Source organism: Colius striatus, chromosome W (assembly GCF_028858725.1).
Source record: "Colius striatus isolate bColStr4 chromosome W, bColStr4.1.hap1, whole genome shotgun sequence".
Taxonomy (NCBI): domain Eukaryota; kingdom Metazoa; phylum Chordata; class Aves; order Coliiformes; family Coliidae; genus Colius; species Colius striatus.
Window position 1 is genome coordinate 36,745,880 of NC_084789.1, and position 25,108 is coordinate 36,770,987.

Sequence of the window (25,108 nt, forward strand, 5' to 3'; positions counted from 1 at the left end):
AGTCTGTATTTTCAATGGGCGGTGAGCAGGAAAAGAGCGTGGGATTGGACATTGCTCCGACAGGAAAACAGCTGCAAAAGTTGCACAGTGCAAGCTGATAGACTACAATGGGACCTACATATCACTTTAGGTGGGGTCTGCGTACCTGATTTCTTGTAGTGCCCAGATGTAGTGGCGTAAGTTTTACCTGGTAGCATGTATTTTTTCAAAGTGAGCTGGGCAGGCCAAGTTCATGGGATTGTAGATAACTCCCACAGGAAAATAGCTGCAAATATAACACAGTGCTGGCTGATAGACTACATGGGGACCTACTTACCACTGTAGGTGGGGTCTCCCTTCCTGCTTTCTTATAGCTCCCATACTTGCTGAAGACGACGGGAAACAGTCACACCCTGTAGTGCTGAGTAAGTCTCAACTTTATTTGCAAAGATACAACTCTTTTATAGATACAATAATCAGGCTCATACATATTGAAAAAGCTAAGCTCATCATTGGTTCCCAGTTTAATGTCAATCCTGCCTCTGTTTCAATATACTTCGGATGCTTGTGGCTGCTCAACCCAAACTAAGTTCCTCTTTTCTCATCCTGTTATCATACAACTCTCTTGCTCAAGGACACCACGTCCTTGAGCAAGGGTTCAACATCTTGTCACTTAATGCTTACTGCCTAACCAGCAGTAGTCTATCATGTCCTCTTTCCTCTAGCCAAGTCTCCACAAAACTCTCTACACTTCCCCCGTTTTCTTTTTGGACAATGATATTAGCCTGCCACATCCTCTCAAGTGTTCTATTGTCCGTTGAATACAATTTATAAAACAGGGAAACACTAACAATACAAATAAAACAATACGCGTAAAGTCAATTCCATACATTATAAAGTTTTGTAACCAAGGGCCTATTCCCCATCCCTTAAGCCATCCTTCAAGTCCTAATCCCCCTTCTTGTTTCAACTGATGTAATCCCTGTTGAAGTTCTTTCAGTTTGGCATGTATCGAGGTGGAATGGTCCGACAGGTACATACAACACATGCCCTCAAATTCGTCACATCCATGTCTTTGGACTAATAATAAAAAGTCTATGGCAACTCTATTTTGTAACACCACATGATTTACACTTTGAATGTCAGCTGTTAACATATCAATCATTTCTGAGGTTTTATTTAACTCATCTTTAGTCCATCATCCTAACTTTTTAGCCAAGTTCATGGCCTTATTAGCTGCTCCTCCTGACAAGAGGGTGGCAACTATGACTTGCTTCAGTTCACTCCAAAATCGTGGGGGACCAATATCAGTACAATCAAACTCATAAGAACTACGTTTTTTGCGGGAGCTATTAGCAAGCTGCATTAGAGTGGTTAAGTTAGGGTGGAATAAAGAGAGTTTCCCCAAATAACAGGGTCCACCCGGGGGATTTAGTGGTATTCCGTTCCAGGCCCTTTCTCCACAGATTAAAAATATACCCGTGGGCAATTTCTTCGGTGATGTAATACTAGAGACATTACAGCTGGAATACAATTGCTTAAATACCGTTTCAGACTTCAAAGAACAGTCTAAGGTGGTCCAATATTTTCGATTTCTATTAAAGTCATGGATATCCCGTGACATAAAACTTATCCAATTTCCCCCAGTTCCATTAGTACCAAAGCTTGCATTGGCACTTCCAAACAAGTCTATTTCCTCAAGGGGTGAGGCTAATGTTGTATTATAGGACTTAATTATCTCACATTGACGTTTCCCGTCCGAATGATGGTGATCATCGCTAACTGTGTTCAGCCTCATCCTATTACACAAGGTGTTATTGTCTACTAGTCCACAAAATTCCTCCAGATTCCACATGGGCAATCCTATCAAACACGTTTTAAAAGGATTAGTAACCCCTCCCAAACTAAGACAAAGAATTAATTGACCAGTTTGACTAGCAAAGGTTATCCAGATATTATCTTTAGGCTGATTAAAATGCGTCAAGCTGTTAACTTGTAAAAGCTATATTTAAAAGCTAACATTAAAAGCTATGGTTATAACAAAACACCTCATTATTATTCATTAAATTCACTATCTTTTTGTTATATAACCTTCAGTCTTTTGATTGTTAGCCAGTGCTCCAATGACCGCAAGACGAGGGTGTATTTATTCTCCAATCTCTTCCTGTCCTTTTTCATCAGATGGTTTGATCTCTGCAGCTTCAAGGACAGCTCTTGTCTACCTGGCTGGCACACAAATGGATCCTGTGGGAGAATGAACACACAAATACCCATGTCCCCAGTATGATACATTGGCCGGAGGCTGCCATATCCCTGTTTTAGGGTCACGATATTTAACCCATATTTCTTTCTTCCCCTCCTTTTGTGCCTTTGGATTATGATGCATTTTTACAGGTGGTAGCTTCTGTTCCCCAAACACACACAGGTGGTTCATAACAAATAAGGCCTTTAATAATTTCATATGTGGGTCTTTGACATCCCCATATTTACCAAGATATCTTTTTAGAGTCCCATTAGCTCTTTCTATTATGGCCTGTCCTGTGGGAGAATGGGGAATCCCTGCTACATATTCAAGTCCCCATTGACTCGTGAACTGTTCTATGCTTCTACTTATATAGGTCGGCCCATTGTCTGTCTTTATTTTCTGAGGAATTCCCATTACCGCAAAACAACTATATCTATGACGCTCCACATGTATGGCCCTCATCCCTGTCTGTGCTGTTGCCCAAATGAATTTGCTCCATGTGTCTATGGTTACATGCACATATTTTAGTCTTCCAAACTATGACACATGAGTGACATCCATCTGCCAAATTTCATTTGCAGATAATCCTCTAGGGTTCACCCCCAGGCCTAAACCAACAGTTCCATTCAGATGACTACAAATGGGAAAAGCTCTAACAATAGTCTTTGCATCCTTTAGCGATAATTGAAACTCTCGGTGTAAGCCCTGTGCATTCTGATGAAACAGGGAGTGCGCTTCTCTGGCTAGTATCTGTTTTAACAGAGGCATGTTATGTGTCACTGTGACCAGCTTATCTGCCCTAGCATTACCTTCTCCCAGCCCAATGTCCCATTTATGGCTCCTGATATGTATAATGGCATAAACATGCTCCCTTAGCTTTATTGCCTTCTGCAGCTGTATTAATAAATCAAATAGTCTGGGATTCTGCACTTCCTTAATGGAGGCATCCTCGATTCTCTCCGCGATACCCGCGACATAGAACGAGTCTGTAACCACATTCAGGGGCCCTTTCAGGTTCATCATGGCCCATACTGCTGTTCAGTTCCAAGGTTTGTAATGTGTCTTTCTCTTCTGCTTTTATTAGTTGGTGCTTCCACTCCCCTTCCTCTTGCCAGATTATTGCCGCCATTCTAGACTTTCTTCCTGCATCCGTGTATGCTGTCAATGCATCCGCGATGGGGGCCGACTGTCGTTTGGGTCGTACTAGCCAATTCCATTTTCCTAGCCATTGTAATGGTGCTTTTATTATTTTGTCTGTTGCTACTATACTGCCACCACCTAAGAGCGCGTCCTGAAGATCTTCTGTATTGTCTAAATACCATGGTAAAGGGTCCTTTTTCATTGGTATCCTTATCGTATGCGGCTCAGCACCAGTTACTTGTAATGCTCTTTCACGACCCTTTTTTATTAGTCCAGCCATCATCTCAATTTTTTGAAAAAGGGTTTTTGTTTGTTATAGGGCTGGGGAAATCCATTCTAGAACCCATACCTCCCCCGTTTTCTTTTGAGATTGTGTCAAGGCCCCAAGCAAATACTTTGTGCTGTACCAGATGGTTGAGTCAATAGGTAAGTCAACATCGTGACGTCGGACCTGCCCTTGTATGACACGGTCCATAATTTGTTGAAGCGCATCCTGAAGCTCTGGTGTTACCTGTATTTGACGCGTGGGGTTGCTTCCTTTCAAAAGTGGTCATAGTTTTTCTAACAACTCGTTGGGTATTCCCACTATTGGTTTTAGCCATTGCAGATCCCCTAAAAGTTTCTGAGCATCATTCGGGGTCTTTATTTGTAGTTGGAGCTGTAGCTTCTGTGGTACTACGAGCTGTTCTGATAAAGACCATCCGAGATATTTCCATTGAGCTGTACGCTGAACCTTTCCTGGAGCTATCACAAGGTGGCATTGAGCCAGTGCCTGTCGAATCTCCTCCACCTGTTGTTCCGTAAATGGTGCAGGCTGAGAAAAGAGGATGTCATCCATGTAATGGTAGATGATAATGTTAGGCCATCGTCATCGAAGGGGTTGTCAAGCTGCGTCAACATACAGCTGACAGATAGTTGGGCTGTTACGCATGCCTTGGGGCAAAACTGTCCATTCAAAACGATGGTCGGGACCTTCTCTATTTATTGCAGGCAAGGTAAAAGCAAACCGTTGTGTATCCCGCTGATGTAAGGCAATGGTAAAAAAGCAGTCCTTTAGATCTACGATTAACAGTGGCCAACCCTATGGAATCATAGCTGGACTGGGTAGTCCTGGCTGCAATGTTCCCATAGGTTCCATTTGTTCATTTACTGCACGTAGGCCATGTAACAAATGATACTTGCCAGATATCTTTTTAATAACAAATATAGGAGTGTTCCACGGGCTTGTAGATAACTTTAAATGTCCTTGGGCAAGTTGCTCTTGCACTAACTCATGAGCATGCTCAAGACTTTCCCTTTTTAAAGGCCATTGCTTAACCCATACTGGCTCGACTGTTTTCCAGGTAATAGGAAGTGGGAAAGTCCATGCAACGGCCATTATGCCAAAGGGTGCTCATTTGTTAGGACCATTCCTATCTGGGCTAGTATGTCTCGACCAATTAGACATTGCACGGTTGGAGGCAGCTGCACAACAGAAAAACTAGCAGTTATGGTTTTCTCATCCACATGAACCAAGATGGGTGGAGAGCGACTAGCCAGAGTAAGTCCTCCTACCCCAGTCACAGTAGTTGTTGCCGCTTGCAGGGGCCAGTGTTGTGGCCAACATCTTGGGCTGATAATGCTGGAATCTGCCCCCGTGTCCAATAATCCCATCAAGGACCTTTTTTGTCCTTGAAATTCAAGGTCTATTTTGCGTCTAGGCCTTTCACTGAGATCCATAGTCAACAGTGTAAGTCCTCCCGTGGAGCCAAATCCCCCTTCTCCTCTTAAGTCCTCTTTTATTGGTCTTATTCCTTTCGACATTTGTTCCAATGGTATTAATTGCGCAGTTCTCTGATTTTTCATAATTTGTATTGGTGGAAAGGGGGTGTGGGCCACGATCATAATTTCTCCCAAATAATCTGCATCAATAACTCCGGGGAGAACAAAGAGTCCAAGCATGGTAGTTGACGAGCATCCTAACAACAATGCGCCCACTGTTCGTCCCCCTATAGTGATTGGACCTTTCACTCCGGTGGGTATCTTCTGTGGGCTTGTTGTCATAATGGTAACATCTACTGCTGCTGCCAGGTCCATTTCGAGGCTCCTACTTTTGGCCGGCTGGAGGCAGCTGCTGGCATCTGTTGAGCTGCAGCGACGACTTGTGTCTGAGCGCGTCCAATGCGGTTCGACGCGCTCGAATTGGAGTTTCCCGACCTGCGACGACACGCCCCAGTGTCGTGATTGTCCGTTTGACATTTTTGACACCAGATTCCTGTAGCATTGCATTCACGACGGAAATGTCCCATTCCGCCACACCGGTAACACTTTATTCGTCCACTGGAAGAGCCCCTTTGAGTGGTCACAGCGGATGCTTGAAGGAGTGCAAGGGCGGCTAACACCTGATTCTGAGTTGCTTTCGCCTGTTGCTTTAATCCTAATCCCAATTCCTTAATAGCTTCCATGAGAAAAGCTTGTTGACCTGTCGGGACCTGGGCCATACTCTCTAAAGCGTCTTCAGTTGACCAATTGGCTCCTAACGTACTCAATACTGTCCTGGTAGCTGGATTACAATTCTGTAAGGTGCACTGTTTTATCAAGGCGCCACTCATATATTCCGGAACTCCAGCCCTCTCTATGGCGGAGACAACTTTATCAATAAAGGTCCCGAACGTTTCATCCCGACCTTGTTTGATTCCCATATATATTGGCACTCCACCTGGATCCTTTACCTTTTCCATAGCCTCCCTTACTAATCACATTGCCTCTGTACACTTATCAGGCCCTATCAAAGCCTGAGCCTCCGTACGGAGGAAGGGTCCCAAACCCATCAGCCCTTTCACCGTCACACCATAGAGAGGGTCGCCTTGCTGACGCTGAGTTGCGACACTTTCATTCCCTAATGCCTGCCAATGTGCATTAAATAACAGCTGCTGATGTTGTGTATAAATAAGTTTTACTATGCCTCGACAGTCAGCGGGCAGTAGCAACTGGGTTCCCCATACATAGTCAGTCATTTGTTTCACTGGTTCACTTTTTACCCCGAACTGGCTGACCGTGGACCGCAACTGGGATAACAACTTCCAATCCAGAGCAGAAATTGTTGCTTGCATACCTCCCCCCACAATGGGTCGGAATGCCAGTGGCAACGCCAAAGTTCTGGCTGCTTACAGTGCATCGCCATCCCCTTTACCCAGACAACCCTTTGCAAGTGCAGCCCAAGCCTCCCTCCGCTCCCTTGCGATGGCCTCCGCCACTTCTCTCTCTGCCCCAGGGACAGGCTCACTAAGTGGGGGGGGGGGGGAGGCGCGGGTCTTTAGGCCGGCACTCTCGTTCCCCAGAAGGGGTTGATGGCTCACATGGTTCTCGTACACCATCCGTGCCTCCAGGGCCATTTTCTACACGCGGGGGGGGAGCATTACTTTTGAGAAGGTAGGAGACAGCGGGGTGGATTGGAACCAGTCACGCTCATCGTTTTTATTCTTACTCTATGCTGCTGATGCGTGCTCAGCAGCCTTCTTTTCTGCCTAATGTTGCAGCAACTCATTGTGTACTATCCTCCAAAGCTTCCCTAACTTTTTAGCTGTCTTATCGTCCTCCAGGGTAGCCTCCAACAGAAAATCCCCAAATTTACACCATTCGCTCACTTCGTGCACTGTATGTGGATTCTGAAACACTCCCTTAGCATACCCGTAAGCTAACAACCCTGGTAGGTCCTTTTGCAAATCTATACCCTTTATCTGCCGCTTCTGCAAGAATGCAGTAAATAAATCATATGTCACTTGCCTTTCCATACCTATTATCGTCAGCACGCTGTTGCAGCCCTTCAAGGTGTGTCGGCACATATCGGCCGGGCTCGTCTAAACGGTCATCCAGGGCACGGCATGTTCCCAATTTTCACAATTATTTCCGTCCTTGTGTCGTAGGACCCAAACCCCTTTGTCGCTCCGCCGTGGCGCCAAGCCTCTATCACGTCGGGGTAACCATTTGCTGAAGACGACGGGAGAGAGTCACACCCTGTAGTGCTGAGTAAGTCTCAACTTTATTTGCAAAGATGTAACCCTTTTATAGATAATCAGGCTCACACATATTGCAAAAGCTAAACTCATCATAGGTTCCCAGTTAAATGTCAATCCTGCCCCTGTTTCAGCCTACATCGGACGCTTGTGACTGCTCGACCCAAACTAAGTTCCTGTTTTCTCATCCTGTTATCATACAACTCTCTTGCTCAAGGACACCACGTCATTGAGCAAGGGTCCAATATCTTAATGCTTACTGCCTAACCAGCTGTATTCTATCATGTCCTCTTTCTAGCCAAGTCTCCACAAAACTCTCCAAACATACTCAGTGGTACAACTTCTACTGACAGCCTGTATTTTTTCATAGGCAACTGAGCAGGCCAAGTGCATGGGATTGGAGATAACTCCCACAGGAAACCAGCTGCAAATGTGACACAGTGCATGCTGATAGACTCACACGTGACCTCACACGTGGGGTCTGCGTACCTGCTTTCTTGTACTGTCCAGATGCAGTGGCGTAAGTTCTAACGACAGTATTCATATTTTCAAAGGGACCTGAGCACGCCAAGTGCTTGGTATTGGAGATAACTCCAACAGAAAAGTAGCTGCAAATATGACACAGTGCTGGCTGATAGACTACACGGGGATCTACATATCCCTGTATTTGGGGTCTGCGTACCTCTTTTATAAAAGGTCCCAGAGGAAGAGGCATAACTTTAAACACCAACCTGTATTTTCAATGGGAGCTGAGCAAGCCAAGCTCCCGGGATTGGAGGAAGATGCCACGGGAAAGCAGCTGCAAAGGTGACACAGTGCTGGCTGAGAGACTACATGGGGACCTAGGTACCACTGTAGTTGGGGTCTGCCTTCATGCTTTCTTGTAGTGCCCAGACGCAGTGGCGTAACTTCTACCGACACCTGGAGCAAATATACTAGTTGCTATTATTGCTGAGGGAGACCAAAGGTAACATAGTCATCACATTCGCCAGTAAATGCATGCACAAATTGTTTTGGACAATGAAGTTTCTAAATCATTGTGTGATTAGGCATCAAGATCGTCAGTTGTCTCAAACTGCATGGTCCCCTTTGTAATCTCGAGGGTATTCCAGGCCATGCCTGGTCCCCACAGATCAGAAAAATTCCCTTTGGTAACTGTACAGGCACAGGACTAGACCTGGATCTTTTTGGTGAAGTATGATTGCACCAAGATGTTGTGTTCTTATACACGCCCAGGATGGGATCCACATTCTGTCCCAAATGTTTTGGATTTGCTGGTAAAATTAAACATAACACAAAATTCCATCTTTATAGATCCCAATAATTCTAACTCCTGTGGCTCTGTTGTCATTATTGGCAACCATGGAATGATCAAATCCCAGCTGTCAACTTTGCCATTACCCTTAACTAAGGGATTTGGTTTTAATACATTTGGTACAGACCATTGTGCCACATCTGATGGAACTCCCACCAAACAGGTAGAAAAAGGATTATCTGGAGTGGCCATTGATAAGCATATTGTAGACTCATTGATTGCTTTGGCCAGTGTAAGCCACATGTTTTGATTGGGTTGTTGAAATTGCCTAAAACCGTTTACCACAATCATTTGAAGCATCGATAGTATGACAAAATCCATTTTTTTTTTTTTTTACTCCTGATCAAAAAAAACCCAATCCTTCACCAATGAATCTAAAACACAAATCACAGTTTATAAATATTTTTAACACTTTTTTCTTTCTTTTTTACTATGTCACTGACTTCTCAATGCCAAAATGTTCTGTTCTTCCAAGTTCCATTCCTGACACCTAAAACACCTTAGAAAGTTTCCACTGTAAGAAAACCACTATTCATCATCACATTCACAGCAAAATGCATAACATCACGGCCAACAGTTTTTACACTCTTTGAGGCAAGGGACTGAGGATGGAAAGGATGAGCCCAGTGGTCCGTGAGGGCTGCGGCTGGCCGTGTCGGCTCGCGGTGTGTGGGGGGGGGCACGCCGGAGACACTGACCGGGCGCGGGAAGTGGCTGCGCTGTGGCGGCAGCGGCTGAGGATGGAAGGGGCGGGGGGGAGTCTGGGTAACTCCGTGCCGTCCCCGGCGCCGGCGGCGCAGTCGGTATTACTCTCTCCCGTGTTTTCTTTTTCTTCCCTCTCGTGCCCGATGGTGCCCAGTCTAACATGGGGTCACGCTCCCCCACTCTCCTCTGATCATCCTGCGCTGCACTCCCGCCCGACTCCGCCCGCTTGGCATTCCCCTGCAAGTCGTCCCAGGGGTAACTCGGTGGGCTGGGCTCGAATGGGAAGCAGCTCTCCCGCGGGGGCTCTGCTCCGAAGCCCCTTCGCCTCTCTGACTTTGTAAAAACTCTTGTGTACAGCAGAAATTTTTTCTTTACTCAGCGTAGCCACACCACCCCCCGTCTCCTCACCAGACTCCGTCTTCTAGCTCTCATTTCTGCCACTTCTCCACGTAGATCACTCATCTTCGGTGGCCAACGACGCGGCTGACTTTTCCCATTTGTCCTGCCTCCATTTCCGTCAGGCGCCAACTTTGTCGGATCGTGGGGTGACTGACTTTTCTATTTTCTCGGTGTCATCCGCCTCAGCGCCGCTCTCGGCACTACTCTCGGTGCTGCTCTCGGCGCCTCCCCCGGAACTGCTCCCGGCACCTCTCCCGGCGCTACTCTCGGCGATTCTCTCGGCACTACTGTCGGTGCCTCTCCCGGCGTTGACCGCTCTACACGCGGGGGGGGGTAGCATTATTTTGTGACGGTGGGAGCCAGCGGGGTGGATTGGAACCAGTCATGCTCATCGTTTTTATTCTTACTCTGTGCTGCTGATGCGTGGTCAGCAGTCTTCTTTTCTGCCTGATGTTGCAACAACTCATTGTGCACTATCCTCCAAAGCTTCCCTAACTTTTCAGCTATCTCATCGTCCTCCAGGGTAGCTTCCCACAGAAAATCCCCAAATTTACGCCATTCTCTCAATTCATGCACTGTATGTGGATTCTGAAACACTCCCTTAGCATACCCATAAGCTAACAACCCTGGTAGGTCTTTTTGCAGATCTATACCCTTTATCTACCACTTCTGAGAGAATGCAGTAAATAAATCATATGCTGCTTGCCTTTCCATACCTATTTGTCAGCGTGCTGTTGCAGCCCTTCAAGGTCTGGCGGCACGTATCAGCCGGGCCCGTCTATATGGTCACCCAGGGCACAGCGTGTTACCAAATTTTACGCTTATTGCCATCCTTGCTGCATAGGACCCGAACCCCTTCGTCACTCCGCTGTGGCGCCCAGTCGGTATATCACGTCCTTCGTGTATCGCGTCGGGGTCACCATTTGCTGAAGACGACAGGAGACAAGCCCACCCTGTAGTGAAAAAAGTCTCAACTTTATTTGCAAAGAAACAACTGTTTTATAGATACAATAATCAGGCTCATACGTATTGCAAAAGCTAAGTTCATCATTGGTTCCCAGTTAAATGCAAACGTCGCCCTTGTTTCAACATACTCCAGATACTTGTGGCTGCTTAACCCAAACTAAGCTCCTCTTTTCTCATCTTGTTATCATTCAACTCTCTTGCTCTCACGTCCTTGAGCAGGAGTCCAATATCTTATCGTTTAAGGCTCACTGCCTAACCAGCTGTATTCTATCATGTCCATTTTCCTCTAGCCAAGTCTCCAAACAACTCCCCACAGTATAACTTATGCGACAGCATATATTTTTTCAATGGGACCTGAGTACTACAAGTGAGTGTTATTGGAGATAGCTCCCACAGGAAAGCAGCTGAAAATCTGACAAAGTGCTGGCTGATAGACTACATGGGGACCTACTTTCTAGTGTAGGTGGGGTCTGCCTTCCTGCTTTCTTGTACCTCCCATACACAGTGGTATAACTTCTACTGACAGAACGTATTTTTAAAGAGAGCTGACGAGGTCAAGAGCGTGGGATTGGAGATAGCTCCTACAGGAAAGCAACTTCAAATGTGACACAGTGCTGGCTGATAGACTGCATGGGCACCTACTTACTACTGTAGATTGGGTCTGCCTTCAAGATTTTTTATTGCTCCCATACGCAGTGGTATAAATTCTACCGACACTCTGTATTTTTTCCATGGGAGTTGAGCAGTCCAAGTGAGTGGGACTGGAGATAGCTTTACAGGAAAGCAGCTGCAAATGTGACAGAGTGCTGTCTGATAGAGTAAATGGGGACCTACTTACTACTGTAGGTCAAGTCTACCTTCCACTTTTCTTATTGAAAAAAATATATGCTGTCGGTTAAGTTATACCACTGCGTATGACAGCTACAAAAAAAACAGGTATGCAGACCCCATCTGTACACCTCCCATTGAAAATACAGACTGTCCGTAGAAGTTATACCACTCCGTATGGGAGCTACAAGAAAGCAGGAAGGATGACTCAACCTACAGTGGTGCATAAGTGGCATTGTAGTCTATCAGCTTGCAGTGTGCCACTATTGCAGCTGCTTTCCTATGGGATTTATCTCAAATCCCACGCACTTGGCCTGCTCAGTTTCCTTTGAAAAAGTACAGACAGATGGTAGAAGTTATACCACTGCGTATGGGAGATACAAAAAAGGAGGAAAGTAGACCCCACCTGCAGTAGTAAGTTGGTCCCCATGTAGTCTATCAGCCAGCACTGTGTCCCATTTGCAGCTGCGTTCCTGTGGGAGCTTTCACCAATCCCAGTCACTTGGAATGCTCGTGTCCCATTAAAAAAGTATATGCTGTCAGTTAAGTTATAGCACTGCTTATGGGAGCTACAAGAAAGCAGGAAGGCAGACCCCACCTACAGTAGTAAGTTTGTCCCCATGTATTATATTAGTCAGCACTCTGTCACATTTGCAACTGCTTTCCAGTGGGAGTTATCTCCAATTCCACTCACTCTGACTCTCTGCACCAATTGAAAAAATACATGCTTTCTGTTAAGTTATAGCACTGCCTGTTGCAGCTACAAGAAAGCAGGAAGGCAGACCCCAACTGCAGTGTAAAGTAGACCCTATGTAGTCTCTGAGCCAGAACTGTGACTGCTCAACTGACTGCTCAACTCGCATTGAAAAAATACAGACTATTGCTAGAAGTTATAACACTGCATATACGAGCTACAAGAAAGCAGGAAGGCAGACCCCACCTACAGTACGAAGTTGGTCCACATTTAATCTATCAGCCAGCACTCTGTTACATTTGCAGCTGCTTTCCTGTGGGCACTATCTTCAATCCCACTTACTTGGACTGCTCATCTCCCATTGAAAAAATACAGACTGTCGGTTGAACTTATACTACTGTGTATGGGAGCTACAAGAAAGCAGGAAGGCAGACCCCATCTACAGTAGTAAGTAGATCCTCATGAAGTGTATCAGCCAGCACTGTGTCACCTTTGAAGCTGCTTTTATGTGGGAGCTTTCTCCAATCCCAATCACTTGGACTGCTCAACGCCCATTGAAAAAATACATGCTTTCTGATACGTAATTGCACTGCGTATAGCAGCTACAAGAAAGCAGGAAGGCAGAGCCCACCTACAGTAGTAAGTAGGTGTTCATGTAGTCTATCCGCCAGCGCTGTGTCACATTTGCAGGTGCTTTCCTGTGGGCACTATCTCCAATCCCAGTCACTTGGACTGCTCAACGCCCATTGAAAAAATACACGCTGTCAGTTAAGTTATACCACTGCGTATGAGATCTACAAAAAAGCAGGAAGTCAGATCCCACCTACAGTAGTAACTGTACCCCTGTTATAATTTGCTGTGATAAAGTTCACTAGCCAATTTAAATGACTCACAGATCAAGTTTATTAAGCAAGCAGCAAATAAGCAAAGCAGCTCTGGGCGGCCGGGAGACTCTGCTCCACCAACGATGCGTGACCCCCCTCCCCCCCCCCCCCTTATCACAGTCCTTTTATACAGTCCTTATCGGTCGGGTGCATCGCTCCCTGGTGTACTCTGCGCATGTGCCCGTCTTGTTACTAGGGGGTCGTCTTCTTCCTCCTTGTGGTCGTAGGGCGGTCGCTGGGATGAATTCGGTAGTCTTCCTCTAGTGGCCCGCTCATGAACTCCTCTCTTGGCTCTTATCAGTTCATGTACAACCTATTGTACCTGTTATAAGCACCTTAGCCAACTGCACCTGTGCACATTGTAAAGACTTTACGGTTAAAGTTTTACAAGACTTTTAAAATTACTTTAAATGGTTCCTTGAACAACTATTCTTTCATGATTTGATTAACGAACATCTTTAGCCATTTCTAAAACAGGAGTTTCACATATTTCATCCTCTCCGTTGGCTGCTTGTATTGTTTCCTAACCAGCATTAAGTGGGCTGCCTCTAGCCTGGTTTTTACAATCTCCATTACTTTATTGAATACACAAGGCCCAGTCATCAACACTAATACCAGTAGAATGCCGGGCCCAGCTATAGCTGACAATAACGTCTTCTGAGCCAAGGGGAATAGTTGAATCATGACTTATACCAAACTTATTGCTGTTCCCTTTCTTGTTTTCGTTTCTTCAAGTCCTCCCGTAATTTTGTCATCATGTCTCTCACTATACCGGTATGATCTGCATAAAAACAGTATTCTTTCCCTAGGGCTGCACAAAGTCCCCCTTGTTGTAAAAACAGCAGATCCAACTCCCGGCAGTTTTGTAAAGCTACTTCTGACAGCTTGGAATTTCTGGTTCTGCTGCACTAGAGATTTAATCTCTGTCCCTGCTCCCGCTGCCCTAATTGCCATCAAGGTAGCTATAGTTATGGCTGTGAAAGGCTCCGGCTTGTGCCGGAGAACCCTGATATTCCAATGATTATAGACAAACTCTTCAGGGTGATTATAAAATGCATGGAACAACGGTTACCTGAATACAATATTCACTGCTGGCATTAAATACCTTTAAAGAGGCATGGGGTTACACTGATTTTTGAACAAACCCACTTTGAGCTGTTCACAGGTCTGATTGGTTCAGTCCGATTGCCTCATAAAATGGGGGGTTCATGCTATAACATAGCCAGCAGCAGGAGAGTTAACCACTCCATCAGCCATATAACAACATACCATCCCCAGATAATGTGTGGGCCTTTATCAAATAAAATGGTACTTTCCTTTTTAGTTTTTCACCCCACATTCTTTTAGGTGCAACGCTTTTGCCCTTCTGAGAGGTAGGCTTGGGATCTTAGGATTCCCAGTTTGAGGCTTTGAGAGACTCTATATCCCACTCCCAGTACGCCTCTGCCTCCTTCACCTACTCTGTTGCTTAGAGCAGTGAGGTTTATGATCTTCTCGACAGCAGTCGTAATCTTCAGGGGTATTCTCTGTCTCCTTATAGGCCTCTTGCCCACGGGGTGCCTGAAACACTGGCTTTCACATCCAGGTCTTGGTTCTCCGGTCCTTCTATGTATAAAGCACCCTTTTATAAACTTAAATTACAGTCCCCACTGGACCCAGATTGTTCTATACTTCTAAGGTATTTCTATTCCACAATCTGTTACTTTAAAATAGGTATTACAGTCCCACCGATTATCTTACGCCTTTCTGACGATCAAAATGTAAACATTAAACTCTAATATTTTACAAAAAGGAAATCCCTACACTCCACTCCTCAGTTAACATGTCACTTTTTATGCAGCTGAAGTTTCAGTTCTCCTGGGACCTCTGCAGCTTCCCACTGATCCTGGGAAATTGGTCCTTAAATAAGACAAGAAAAGGAACCTCCAATTGGGGGGTTAAAGATGGTTCTTTCCAGGTTTTTATCAAGACTTTGTCCCCAGGATTTACGGTGTGGATAGCAATATCTAAGGGTGGTCTCTGTACCACCATTCCCTTTTTACAACATTTCAAACAGAGAAGTCCCCGTGTCTGTAACAAAGCTAAGGGTAAACATTTAATCCAGGACATTTCTGTTTCCAACATTAATTTCATTAGCTGTTTCTTAATTTCTCCATTCATTCTGTCCACTCTTCCGGAACTTTGGGGATACCATGGAGTATTGGCTCCTAATACTGGTGGTTTCTATTTCTAATTTCAGAGAGTGGATTAATATATCTTCATATTTTAAGAGCCTAGCATCAGTTATCACCTTTAACTCCCCTCCAAAGGTAACAAATAAAAGGTTTTCTAACATCAGGCAGGCTAGGCAGAGGAGCATTAATCCAATCCACTTTTAAATTCTCAAAGTCTCTTTCATCTTCTTTGGGCCATTTAACTAATCCATCTCGAGTTAATTTCTGGTACAAAAATTTTACCTTCTTAATAAAATTTTCAATCCATTGTCTGCAATATCCAACAGACCTAAAAGCTGTCTAACTTGTCTCTTACTCTTTGGAGCTTGTTGGGACAGTATCCCATTTACTCGATCTGGATCAAGTTTCTTACTTCCCTTTATAAACCAGTGTCCCAAAATATTTTACCTTTTCTTCAGCAAACAGTAATTTAGATTTAGACACTTTCAACCTTTGTAAACTCAGGAAATTAAGCAATTTAATACTTTCCTGTCTAACAGCTTCTTCATCTCTCCCTGCTAATAATAAATCGTCCACATATTGAACTAAAATAGCTTCTTTGTCTAACTCATAATTTCTCAAGATCTGTTCTAGTGCTTGTCCAAAAAGATTGGGGGATTCTGTAAATCCCTGTGGTAATACAGTCCATCTCAACTGTTGTTTTTTATGGGTGTCAGGATCTTCACATTCAAAAGCAGAATAATCCCTGCACTCCTCTTTCAGGGAACATGCCCAAAAGGAATCCTTAAGGTCTAGCACACTATACCACTGGTACTCTGGACTCAACTGACTCAATAAGGTGTGCGGGTTAGCTACCACAGGGAACCTAGTAATAGTTCTCTTGTTTATCTCCCGGAGGTTATGTACTAATCTATAAGTCCCATCAGATTTCTTTACTGGCAATATGGGAGTATTGTAAGGGGACATACAGGGCTCAAGTAATCCCTTAGATATTGGTCTTTGTATTTCTGGTTAATCCTCGTCTACCTTCTTGTGACAAGGGGCCCTGCTTTACCCTTACCGGCAGCCCAGGGTTTTTCCTAACTCTATAATTACGTCTCTCCCTAATAAATTATGATCAGCCTCCGGAACTAACAAAAACGATCCTACAGCATATTTTGCTGCTTCAGATTCTATCAGTACCTCCTTCACAAGAGGTACTTTAAATGTTTCCCCTTTTGCCCCTACTACTTGTCTTACACCCCTGGGGCAATCACTGGATCGTAGACCTCTCAGCCCGAGTCCACTAAAAATTCTGCTTCCTGACGCTGAGGACCTAACTTCAGTTTTATCAAGGGCTCGATTACTCTTGTGGTCCTCAGCAAATAGAGCCCCTGACTCCCCCTGTTCTTTTTTAAAAACATTCCATTGTTTTTTGATTCCCTTTTTTTTTTTTTTCCTATTGAATGCACCTTTCTCCGGGCTTTTGTTTCCCTTTCTAGCCCTTTTTCTTGCCAATCTTCTAATTTTTCTAGTTTCTTTCAGATATCTACCCATGATTTTGCCACAAACTAGGTCTTTAATAATGCCTGTCCCACTGGAGCTGCTGGATCTACTCCAGAGTACAGTTGAAGGCTTTTACATAATCTCTCAAGCCAATCAGTTGGGGTTTTGTCTTTTCTCTGTCTCTCATTGAATGCTTTGTTAATATTCTGTCCTCGGGGAACAGACTCTCTGATTACCTGGACAATGATGACTCGTAGGTCTGCCATATGGGCTCTGTGCTCCGCCATCTGATTATTCCAATTGGGCCTTTGCAAGGGCCATTTCACATCTGCGTCTGGTCCTGCCTGGTGCTGTTGATCCCAGATTGTCATTCCTACTCTTCGAATCATTTCCCTTTCCTCCTTTGTGAATAATATAGTTCATCCCAGGTATAGAGATTCAGCCCTAAGAACTGATCTAATCTCTCAGACACACCCAGAGGATCCTGTACCAAATCTCCTCTTCGGGTGGGCTCTTAGCTTTTTTTTCCTTAAGAGCGAACATGGATACCTTATCAGAAAGTTGGGGTATCCAGAAACTCGCATATTCAATTTCCTCTTGGGTAACGGTCTTCTTATCATTTACCCACAAAATGAGGTCTGCCCTGTAAACCATGCCACTGCCCGAAATACTGTCTTGGGTCTTGAAAGGCAAGTTTTGTGGCGACATGGCACTCCAGAAAGAATTGAGTCAGATAATGGAACTCATTTTCGAAATAATCTCATAAACTCCTGGGCAAAGAAACATGGCACTGAGTGGATATACCACATCCCCTATCACCCACAAGCCTCTGGAAAGATTGAGAGATATAACGGATTGCTAAAGACCATGTTGAGAGCACTGGACAATGGGGCATGGAAGCAGTGGGATAAAAATTTAGCAGAAGCCACTTGGCTGGTTAATAGCAGAGGTTCAACTAACAGTCCTGGTCCTGCCCAAACAAAACCACTACATACCGTGGGAGGAGATAAGGTCCCTGTAGTGCACCCAGGGAAATGGCTGGGGAAGGCAGTATGGGTTGCACCTCCCATGGGAAAGGGCAAACCCATTCGTGGGATTGTCTTTGCTCAAGGGCCTGGGTGTACTTGGTGGGTGATGAGAAAGGATGGGGAAACTCGATGTGTACCTCAAGGAGACTTAACCTTGGGGGAAAAATAACCTGTTATGTGAGTTATCTGTTGTAGATGAACTTTGCAAGAAAAACCGAAAAAGTGAACAAACCAAGTCGGTGCTGGTGCCCAACACTGAACATACTGTTTCCCCTGGCCTGTATATCCATCTTTATTAAACTGCTTTTATCTCAGCCCACGAGACTCCCATCTTATTTCCTCCCCTTCCCTGGCTTGCTGAGGCGGTGGGGGATATAGCTGTGTGGTGGGTACCTGGCATCAAACAAGGCTCAAATTACCACACTCCCACAGGAAAGCAGCTGCAAATGTGACACAGTGCTGACTGATAGACTACAGGTGGGATCTGCCTTCCAGCTTTTTTGTACCTCCCATATGCAGTGGTATAACTTCTACCGACAGTCTGTATTTTTTCAATGGGAGTTGAGCAGTCCAAGTGAGTGGGATTTGAGACAGCTCCCAAAGGAAAGCAGCTTCAAAGGTGACACAGTGCTGGCTGATAGACTACATGGGGACCTACTTACTACTGTAGGTGGGGTCTGCCTTCCAGCTTTTTTTTACCTCCCATTCACCGGTATAAATTAAGCGATAGCATATATTTTGTCAATGGGAGTTGAACAGTCCAAGTGAGTGGGATTGGAGATAGCTCCCACAGGAAAGCAGTTTCAAATGTGACACAGTGCTGCCTGAAAGACAACAGGGGAGCCTACTTAACACTGTAGTTGCGGTCTGCCTTCCTGTTTTCTTGTACCTCCCAAACGCAGTGGTATAATTTCGACTGATAGAATGTATTTTTAAAGGGAGCTGGCGAGGCCAAGAGCGTGGGATTGGAGATAGCTCCCACAGGAAAGCAGGTGCTAATGTGACACAGTGCTGGCTGATAGACTAAATGGAGGTCTACTTACTACTTTAGGTGGGGTCTTCCTTCCAGCTTTTTTGTCGGTTGCTGAAGACGACGGGAGACAAGCCACCCTGTAGTGCAACAAGTCTCAACTCTATTTGCAAAGATACAGCTCTTTTATAGATACAATAATCAGGCTCATACATATTGCAAAAGCTAAGCTCATCATTGGTTCCCAATTGCGTGCAACCCCCCCCCTCCCCATTTCAACATACTTTGGAAGCTTGTACCTGCTCAACCCAAACCAGGCTCCTGATTTTCTCATCCTGTTATCATACCACTCTCTTGCTCTCATGGCCTTGAGCAGGAGTCCAGTAGCTTATCACTTAGTTCTCACTGCCTAACCAGCTGTATTCTATCATGTCCTCTTTTCTCTAGCCAAGTCTCTACAAAACTCCCCACATTTCCCCCATTTTCTTTTTGGAAAATGGTATTAGCCTGCCACATCCTCTCAAATGTTCTTTCTATTGTCTGTGGGCTAATAAAAGTCTATGGCAGCTCTATTTTGTAGCACCGCATGATTTACCCTTCGAACACCAGCTGTTAACATACCAATAATTTCTGAAGTTTAATTGACCTCGTCCTTAATCCAACATCCTAACTGTTTAGCCAAATTCATGGCCTTATTGGCTGCTGTTCCTGGCAAAAAGGGTGGCAACTATAATTTGCTTCAGTTCACTCCAAAATAGTGGGGGACCAATATCAGTACAATCAAACTCATAATAACTACTTTTTTTGCGAGAGCTGTTATTATGGTTAGCAAGCTGCATTAGCGTGGTTAAGTAAGGGTGGAATAAAGAGAGTTTCCCTAAATAACAAGGTCCACCTGGGGGATTTACTGGTATTCCGTTCCAGGCCCTTTTCCCACAGGTTAAAAATATAACCGTGGGTAATTTCTTCGGTGATGTGATACTAGAGCCATTACAGCTGGAATACAATTGCTTAAATACCATTTCTGACTTCAAAGAAGAGTCTAAGGTGGCCCAATATTTTCAATTTCTATTAAAATCGTGGATATTCCGTGACATAAAACTTACCCAATTTTCCCCAGTTCCATTAGTACCAAAGCTTGCATTGGCACTTCCAAACAGATCTATTTCCTCAGGGGGTGAGGCTAATGTGTCATTGATGTTTCTCATCCTAATTGTGTTTAGCCCCGTTCTATTACACAAGGTGTTATTATCTACTAGTCCACAAAATTCCTCCAGATTCCACACGGGCAATCCTATCAAACACGTTTTAAAAGGATTAGTAACCCCTCCCAAACTAAGACAAAGAGATGATTGACCAGTTTGATTAGCAAAGGTTATCCAAATATTATCTCTAGGCTGATTAAAATGTGTCAAGCTGTTAGCAATGATAGTTACACTAGAAGCTATGGTTATAACAAAACATTACATTATTATTCATTAAAAATCGCTATATTTCTGTTATATAACCTTCAGTCGTTTGATTGTTAGCCAGTCCTCCAATGACTGCAAGACAAGGGTGTATTTATTCTTCAATCTCTTCCTGTCCTTTTTCATCAGATGATTTGATCTTTGCAGCTTGAAGGACAGCTCTTGTCCACTTGACTGGCACCCAAATGGATCCTGTGGGAGAATCAACACACAAATACCCACGTCCCCAGTATAATACTTTGGCCAGAGGCTGCCATATCCCTGTTTTAGGGTCACGATATTTAACCCATATTTCTTTCTTTCTCTCCTTTTGTGCCTTTGGATTATGATGCACTATTACAGGTGGTAGCTTCTGTTCCCCAAACACACACAGGTGGTTCATAACAAGTAAAGCCTTTAACAATTTCATATGTGGGTCTTTGACATCCCCATATTTACCAAGATATCTTTTGAGAGTCCCATTAGCTCTTTCTATTATGGCCTGTCCTGTGGGGGAATGGGGAATCCCTGCTACACGTTTAACTCCCCATTGCCTCATAAACTGTTCTATGCTTCTATTTATATAGACCGGCCCATTGTCTGAGGAATTCCCATTATTGCAAAATAACTATAGAAATGACGCTCCACATGTATGGCCCTCTCCCCTGTCTGTGCTGTTGCCCAAACGAATTTGCTCCATGTGTCTATGGTTACATGCACATATTTCAGTCTTCCAAACTCTGCCACATGAGTGACATCCATCTGCCAAACTTCAACCCCTTGTTTACACCATGTGCTCACATCTGCCACCACCAGCACCTCCTCTCACTCCACCCCGTGCCCACCTCTACTGTACCTTTCACCTCTCACGTTACAACCCGAGATCTTCCGGATGCCTACCACATCTCCCCTTCCCTATGCTTGTTGACTCCAGTGTCCTGTGGCACGGGCTGATACATAACGTGTCTGCCCAGCACATATGCTAGCTGAGCCAATTGCAGGAAGATATGATCAGGTGGTGGTCGTGTTCCACTTCACCATTCAATCTTGCCAATAGTTGAGCGACTCCATCTTGATCTGCATCACGGCAAGCACTCCGAGAAACACATCAATCTGCAAGAGAGACTCAGTAGACCATTATACTCATATCTTCTATGCCCCATGCTCTCCCCCTCCCGAAGACGGTTGAGCTGTGAGCGCATTTAATGACCGCCTGTCCCTGGCTAGTGTGAGGGATACCGTGGCTCAATGCATGCGGATAGCTGGTATGTCCATGACCCCTGCGTGCAGCCTATAACTCAAATTTTACTAACAAGCATCAGACCTCCATAATCAGCAGCAAAGCTAGCGTGTTTATAGTACTTCTAATTGGTCCTTTCTCTAAAAGCCAGCTGTAGTTTTCTGCGAGAAGCCTTGCAGTTTCACACACTGCCTCAGCCTCCTCCTTGCTCCAAGTTGTTATCTCGTAGGTATTTTTGCTTCTTCATTTCTCACAGTAGAGAGCAGCTCAAGGATAATCTGCACATTAGTTTTAGCAACTCATGCCTGGTAAGCTTTTTCTTATACACTGAAAATAAAAAGCACAGCTGACAAAGAAAGTTATTTTACTTGTGCTAAAGGTAAAATCTCTAGCAGGTCTATGTTGCAAAGTTGTATGGCTAATACTACTTACATTACTAATCAAGTCTTCTAATGTCATTGAGGTTTGGTTACTTTGTTTGCTAGGCCAGTATCCTAATTTGCATAACTGAGTTAATAAAGCAGATACTCTTACACCTGGAGCAAATATACTAGTTGCTATTATTGCTGAGGGAGACCAAAGGTAACATGGTCATCACATTCGCCAGTAAATACATGCACAAATTGTTTTGGACAATGATGTTTCTAAATCATTGTGTGATTAGGCATCAATATCGTCAGTTGTCCCAAACTGCACAGTCCCCTTTGTAATCTCGAGGGTTATCCCAGGCCATGCCTGGTCCCCACAGATCAGAAAAATTCCCTTTGGTAACTGTACAAGCACAAGACCTGGATATTTTTGGTGAAGTATAATTGCACCAAGACGTTGTGTTCTTATACACGCCCAGGATGGGATCCACATTCTGTCCCAAATGTTTTGGTATTGCTGGTAAAATTAAACATAACACAAAAATCCATCTTTATAGATCCCAATAATTCTAACTCCTGTGGCTCTGTTGTCATTATTGGCAACCATGAAATGATCAAATCCCAGCTGTCAACTTTGCCATTACCCTTAACTAAGGGATTTGGTTTTAATGCATTTGGTACAGGCCATTGTGCCACATCTGATGGAACTCCCACCAAACAGGTAGAAAAAGGATGATCTGGAGTGGCCATTGATAAACATATTGTAGACTGAATGATTGCTTTGGCCAGTGTAACCCACATGTTTTGCTTGGGTTGTTGAAATTGTCTAAAACCATTTACTACAATCATTTGAAGCATCATCATAAACCACCTTTTGCCTTCTCAATGCCATAATGTTCTGTTCTTCCAAGTTCCATTCCTGACACCCAAAATGCCTTAGAAAGCCTCCACTGTAAGAAAACCACTATCCATCATTACATCTACAACAAAAGGCATAACATCACGACCAACAGTTTCCACACTCTTTGAGATAATGGATTGAGGATGGAAAGGATGAGCCCAGTGGACCGTGAGGGCCGGGGCCGACGGTCTCGGCGCGGTGTGTGGGGGGGCACCGGAGACACTGATCGGGCGCGGGAAGCGGCTTCGCGGCGGCGGCTGCGGATGGAAGGGGCGGGGGGGGGGTCTGGCTCACTCCGTGCCGTCCCCGGCGCCGGCGGCGCAGTCGGTATTACGCTCTCCCGTGTTTTCTTTTTCTTCCCCCGCGTGCCCGATGGTGCCCAGTCTAACATGGGGTCGTGCTCCCCCACTCTCCTCCGATCATCCTGCGCTGCACCCCCACCCGACTCCACCCACTTGGCATTCCCCTGCAAGTCGTCCCAGGGGTAACTCGGCGGGTTGGGCTCGAATGGGAAGCAGCTCTCCCGCGAGGGCTCTGCTCCGAAGACCCTTCGCCTCCCTGACTTTGTAAAAACTCTTGTGTAGAGAAGAACCTTTTTCTTTTTTCTCGGTATCATCCGCCTCAGAGCCGCTCCCGGCGCTGCTCTCAACCCCTCTCCCGGCGCTTCTCCCGGCGCTACTCTCGGTGCCTCTGCCAGTTCACTCTCTGCCCCAGGGGGCTCACTAAGTGGCGGGGGGAGAGGCGGGGGCTCTTTAGGCCGGCACTCTCGTTCCCCAGGAGGGGCTGATGGCTCATATGGTTCTCGTACCCCATCCGTGCCTTCAGGGTCATTTTCTACACGCGGGGGGGGGGAGCACTACTTTTGATATGGTAGGAGCCAGCGAGGTGGATTGAAACCAGTCATGCTCATAGTTTTTTATTCTTACTTTGTGCTGCTGATGCGTGCTCAGCAGCCTTCTTTTCTGCCTGATGTTGCAACAATTCATTATGCACTATCCTCCAAAGCTTCCCGAACTTTTCAGCTATCTCATCGTCCTCCAGGGTAGCTTCCCACAGCAAATCCCCAAATTTACGCCATTCGCTCAATTCATGCACTGTATGTGGATTCTGAAACACTCCCTTAGCATACCCATAAGCTAACAACCCTGGTAGGTCTTTTTGCAGATTTATACCCTTTATCTGCCGCTTCTGCAAGAATGTAGTAAATAAATTACATGCCGCTTGCCTTTCCATACCTATTTGTCAGCGCGCTGTTGCAGCCCTTCAAGGTCCGGCGGCATGTATCGGCCGGGCTCGTCTATACGGTCACCCAGGGCACGGCGTGTTCCCAATTTTCACGCTTATTGTCGTCCTTGCTGCATAGGACTCGAACCCCTTCGTCGCTCCGCCGTGGCGCCCTATCGGTATATCACGTCCTTCGTGTATCGCGTCGGGGTCACCATTTGCTGAAGACGACGGGAGACAAGACCACCCTGTAGTGCAACAAGTCTCAACTTTATTTGCAAAGATACAACTCTTTTATAGATACAATAATCAGACTCATACATATTGCAAAAGCTAAGCTCATCATTGGTTCCCAATTACGTGCAACCCCCCCCCCCCCCATTTCAACATACTTCGGATGCTTGTGCCTGCACAATCCAAACCAGGCTCCTGATTTTCTCATCCTCTTATCATACCACTCTCTTGCTCTCATGGCCTTGAGCAGGAGTCCAGTAGCTTATCGCTTAGTGCTCACTGCCAAACCAGCTGTATTCTGTCATGTCCTCTTTTCTCTAGCCAAGTCTCTACAAAACTCCCCACAGTCGGTCCCATACGCAGTGGTATAACTTAAGCGACAGCATGTATTTTCTCAATGGGATCTGAGCAGTACAAGTGAGTGCTATTGGAGATAGCTCTCACAGGAAAGCAGCTGCACATGTCACAGTGCTGGATGATAGATTACATGGGGACCTACTTACTACTTGAGGTGCGATCTGCCTTCCTGCTTTCCTGTAGTTCCCATACGCAGTGGTGTAACTTCTGCCGAGAGTCTGTATTTTTTCAATGGGAGTTGAGCGGTCCAGGTGAGTGGGATTGGACATAGCTCCCACAGGAAAGCAGGTTCAAATGTTACACAGTGCTGGCTGATAGACTACATTGGGACCTACTTACTACTGTATGTGGGGTCTGCCTTCCTGCTTTCTTGTAGCTCCTATAGGCAGTGGTATAACTTCTACCTACAGAATGTATTTTTTCAATGGAAACTGTGCAGTCCAAGTGAGTGAGATTGGAGATAGCTCCCAAAGAAAAGCACGTGCAAATGTGACACAGTGCTGGATGATAGACTATGTGGGGACCTTCT